The sequence below is a fragment of the Eutrigla gurnardus genome, assembly GCF_963514095.1.
Source record: "Eutrigla gurnardus genome assembly, chromosome: 15".
In the NCBI taxonomy this organism is placed as follows: domain Eukaryota; kingdom Metazoa; phylum Chordata; class Actinopteri; order Perciformes; family Triglidae; genus Eutrigla; species Eutrigla gurnardus.
Window position 1 is genome coordinate 24223053 of NC_139938.1, and position 5608 is coordinate 24228660.

General features: G+C 39.8%; 1 protein-coding gene across 1 annotated transcript in view; it reads right to left on the reverse strand.

Moving 5' to 3' along the window:
- The window catches only part of gabrb2b (gamma-aminobutyric acid type A receptor subunit beta2b), a 204580-nt gene that overhangs the window by 55828 nt on the left and 143144 nt on the right, over nucleotides 1-5608 (reverse strand). The window lies entirely within an intron of this gene.

Here is a 5608-nt window from a genome sequence, read left to right on the forward strand (position 1 = left end):
ATGATACTATGTAGATAGTACAAAATGGAGACTTTAATCTCTCACTGGATAGGAAAACTCAATAAGCAATAAGCAGTTCAGTGGTGAACTGCCCCCCCCCCCCCCCCCCACACACACACACACACACACACACACACACACACCCTGCATGTATTCAGGTAATAAACCAGCTGTTTCTCCCAGACCAGGCTGTATCGGATCAACTCAGTTTGACACGACACCACAGAGTTGGCAAAGTACCACCTCTGCAGGCTCCCTGACTTTAACTTGACATTGATTTCATTTCCATAACTACAAGTGGTAACCATAGAGACTGAATACTAACGCTCTATTCTTACATCCGCTGAAGGATGGATATCTTATGCACAGCACAAATTTAGCATCGGCTAAATGATTTGTGTGATTTTTATAAAGAACAGGTGTTGAAAGAACTAAACTTTTAATTCAAAGGACCTCTCCTGGTAGCCCATCATTGAGTGTGTGTGTGTGTGTGTGTGTGTGTGTGTGTGTGTGTGTATGTGTCCAAGGGCACTTTTTGTTTCTCTCTTTAGCTTTGAGGTTGAATTTTAGATTTCATACTCGGGTTGTTTTGTGTCCATTCCAATGTCATTAACAGTTGCGATTTCCTTGACTTTTCTTGACTTCAGCTATGAAACGTGGACGTGTCATGTCGGTGGCAGTGATGCAGTCATTAATGAATTTCTGTATTTTGACACAATTAATATTTGTTTGTCATGCTGTACATTATGAATTCATGCAGCCATAGTGTTCCAAAAAGGAAAATGGTAAGCAGATTTTCATCCCAAACTGAAATGAAAATGTAGTGGTTACACCCACATCTTTCTAATTCATTCACACATTTTTACACATACATGCAGTGCAAACATATACACTATGTTAACTACATATAAAAACCCATGTGACACATGTCAAGTTTAAACGTGAAATGAAACTGAACGATAAATATATGAGCTGTAAAGTTGAAGATCCTAATCCTGAAGTACATTATCGTTGTTTATTTCAACTTGTGTTTTGTCTTCTTTGTGTATTTCACTGGAGGCTGTTGGCCTGGTTTCATGCTGCTGAAGTTTTCCTTCCCTGTTCGTTCTTTTTCTTCTAAAGTTTACAGGTCAACTCAGAAAGTAAGAAAATAAAGTTGTCTTAACAAATTGTGTTGCAGATAAAATGAATCAGTTGCCATAGAAATCTGATCTGATGTGTGTACGGGAATACATCTGTGCAATGTTGTGTGTGTGTGTGTGTGTGTGTGTGCGTTGACCGTTCTGTGCCATTTGGAGAAAAGATCAATTGTTCTGCATAAAATTTATATTGATAAACCTTGAGGCAATAAAGTTGATTAAGTTGACTTCCCTGTGTGTTGCGCTGCCTTCCCTCTCTGTGTTCTGCAGGCTGTTGGCAGATGTCCAGCACAGTTCAGTGTGAAGCCCTTTGGTTGCAGTCAGGCATAAGGTCAACCGAGGCATTGAGGACAACTGTTTTCTCCAAATCAACATTTATTTTATCTTACTATGATATGGTTTGGTCTCCATGGAAACTGCAGTGGATTCATTTTTTTCTTTTTCTTTTTTTCAAATCCACTGGAGGAGAAGCAGCACATCATGTCTGAGGAGTAGGGATTTTAGAGAACGCTGGTATATTGTATTATATGCGCCTATGGGGGAGTGGAAAGGGCTGTCCAAAAGTTTTCAAGCTCCTGAGTTTAATGTGGGTCTTAAACAATGAGGTCACTGATGTGGAAGCACTTACAAACATATACTGCAGCCAGCCACTAACCCATGCACAATGCATAACCTCCACATTTAAGTGGGGATCTGCATCATCAACATTTATCTTCCAACTCCTCTCCCCTCTCAAACTTTCTACCGAACCCTCACTCCTAAAAACATCACCAAATACAAGTCTTAACCCTAAAGCTTTTTGACCACCAGGTACAGACTGAACCTCAACACTAACATTCATTTTTACTGCTACACATGATTCACGTCACTTTCAGAAGCAATGTCCAAAAAATCTTCACCTTTCTATTCCAATGGAACACATTTAGTTGTTAATAGTCTAGAAATACACACACATTCCACCGCACATGCTGAGCTTCTTCTTCTGTAAGTGGTTACCATAGATACCACATGGTGAGGCTCATGAAGTACAGTGGGTCCATCTCACGTGGGAGCTATCGTGTATTTATAGAAGCACTGTGGTGTGGCCAGAAATGAGTTTAGACAATGCAATTTTTTTTGGGCAATAACAAGCAATGAAGTGCTGTAGTGTGTAAGAGTTAAAGTGAGTGAGGACGTACTCGTATGTTAGCGGTGACTTTGGATCGTCATTGCTTGTAGCGCTTCAGCGCAATAAGAATAAGTTGGATGTCGGAACTGACCGTGGTGCTGAAAGGATGGCGAGGCATTCAGAATATTCATATCTCCAACAAAAGGGCTCTTTCATCCGTCAGTTTCTTTCTCTTTTTTGTCATCAATTTGTGCAGCTTTTTTCTCTCTACCTCATGCATGTCTTTGCATATGTCAGCATCAGTCTGTCCACAGAAAGAATTAGAATGAGTAGCACTGAGCAAACAGCTTAACAAAAAAATCTCTTTCTAGTTCTACCATCTGAGAGCTCCTCTTCTTCAAAAGGTCAGCACATTTTTGAGAGATTCTTGCAATAATCTGCTAGCTCTGCACCAAGCTGCTGTTATGGGGAATCAAATACAGAGTACATATCATGATATGTTTAATTAAATCCTATTTTGTTGAATAATGAACTAATTAACAAACTCGTACTGAAGGCTTTTTTTTTTTCTCTCTTCTGCGAAACACGCTGGATTTCGAAGTATGTCCCCTTATCTTCCCGAAGTAATTGTACTTCCCAAACTGACATAATTGAATTGCTACCCATCCTGGCATGTGAGGTGTATTGTTCTCAAGGAATGAAGCAAACCCTAATTGCAATACATCACAATCACTGCGCCTTTTTCATCTCAACTCAGACTCAAGTCTAATGAATGGTTCAGTGGTTATAGTTTGTGGAAATATTGTCCATTATATATAATGACCTCCTTGTATATAACATTGTCTCATTGACATGGCCTTTTAAAAAACGAATGACCAATTACATAGAGGTATGAATTGGGCCGTATGGAATAGGACGGCTACAGCAAGATTATCAATAAAACTGGAAAAAAGGATTCACATGAGCTTACTATTATCTCCGTTGACTTTCAGTTAGCAGAGTTATTATTATCCGTCTTATATGATGATCTGCATTTACACAGCTTGCAGTGTATCCATTCAAACCATCTGCTTCTCTGCTCTCTGAAGCACTTATGTTTGGCTGGGTGCCTGACACTTCAAGACTTGGTAACCAGGAAGACAGTCATCCAGTCAGGAAGACGGTATTGCATTTTAATAGATCTTTTAATACTCACTTAATAGTCTCTAAGTCTTCCAGCCCTTTCAAGAGATGCATCTATAGCTGAAAAAAAATCTAAAAATAATCTATTGACAGGAAATCAGGTGGACTAACAGACCAAAGGTACACAGATGCATGCAATAATTCATATGTCAAATAGGTGACATGTCTAACAAGTAGAGATTAATGATCACATGGGTGCGTCCAGTGTGTGATTCCTACCAGCTATAGAGGTGGATTAATGGCATGGTGTGTCCACTATACATCTGCTTGCATGTGGTGTTACGGGCCATCACAAGGGGCGCTAAGCTGCACATTTGCACCAATGAGAGGTTCATTCTCTTCCTGGCTGATCTGTGACCTCATCTATTGCCAGCAAAGTGAATCAGGTCAGGGGCCTCTCATGGTCGGCGCGCTGTAGTTGGTCACATGAGCTGACCTCACGCTGGATAAGATGTAGTTGATCATAGCATTAGGGTCAGATTGTCTACCAACAGCAACTGAAACATCAACATGTTCAAACATGATATTAGAGTAATTCACAACTGCTACTACTCCAGTACTTATGTATTATTACTGTTGTTTCTCCTACTTGCTTGCTCCTGCTACTGCGTCTACCATTCCTACTGCTATTCTCCCAATACTGCTACTCCTCCTCCATCTATTGGTGCAACTCTTAGATTGTAGGTTGAAGTGGATCCTGGGGAAATATATATACAGTATGTTTTTTTTATTTGATCCCACAGCACATCCAACAAGGTCACATATCCCCCCGCACAACACACCACCATCGAGCAACTTTACCTTATGCAAACGTAAAATCTTACTGAAACTTCCACTTTTACTATAACTATAGAGATAAATCTGTCATTACCATCTCTGAAGAAGAAGAATCTTTCCATTCAGGCTGTAACGTCTAATCTTTGACAGGACTCACTCTGGATGTGCTTGATCCATTGTTTTACTATGTGATTTCAATCTTGTGTTTTGAGTACAAAGAGACCAGCGTTGAAAGATTAGCTTGCGTAATCTCCACATTTGAATGCTGTTTGAAGAATATCCTATATTTTTTTCCCTCACCTAAATTATGGATAACATGACTATGATAGTACTTATAATGAAAAAGTAATGAAACACAATAGAGTGGAATTACTTGCTGAAGTTGTCAGAAATCATTTGATCTTGATTATTATTATTTCATTTTTGATTGCAGGAAATGTTTTTGTTTTTTTGCTGTTGAAAGAGTCCGGTTAGGTTACTGTAAGTTTTGTGAAGTGCATGAGTAACAATCAATTTACAATTAATTAAGTCACACACTGTAGTGCTGTTAAAAGGTCCCTCCCACACAGTGTTTGCTTTAACGCTTCCTTGTTCACCAACCATTTTTTAGAAAAAGCTTCCCACTGAATGTACCGCTAGTGCATTTATTTTCACCCAACATTTACAAAAAATAAATACATAAAAAATATGACAAATTCCCCTTTAGCACTTGGCCAGCATTCCCCTGTACCTTCACCTGTCAGTTGATGCTTGTGCACAGTCGAGGTGTGCCACTGAAAGATCAACTTTACGAGCACCGGTGGCGAAATGATGCAATATTTCTTGAATTTGTGTGTTTTTTTTTTGTACATTTATAAACCTCATGTCAGTGCTGCAGGAATAGCTGCCTTTGTGTTTCCCCCTTGCTCCCTGTCTATGGATAGTGTGAGTTTGAAGTTGCACTAAATGTATCTACCACCTACTCCACTCAACCACCCAACCACTATATGAATCACAGTTCATCATGCTTTATCTCTAGTAGCAATTTTCTGTCTTTCTATGGCCAAGGCTTGTGCTTTCTCGCACACACACGTGCACGCACACACGTGCGCGCACACACAAGGGGAGAGTAACACACAGGGATAACAAAAGCTCAGAGGGTGGTCGATAAAAAAAATGACACTGGATTCAAAAGGTCACTTGTTTCTACTGTCCATTGATATTATAGTGTTGTGCACCCCCCCCCCTCTCTCTATTTCTCTCCATCGCGCCTTTTCTCCTCCTTTACTCAAACGCGCACAGTTGCCGTCATCATCATCATCATCTCCATCAAACAGAAACATGTTCGAAATATCCAAGTTGCTCTTGAGAGCGATGCATTCCTTGTAAAAAAAGAAAAAGAAAAAAAAGATGCCTTGTTCGG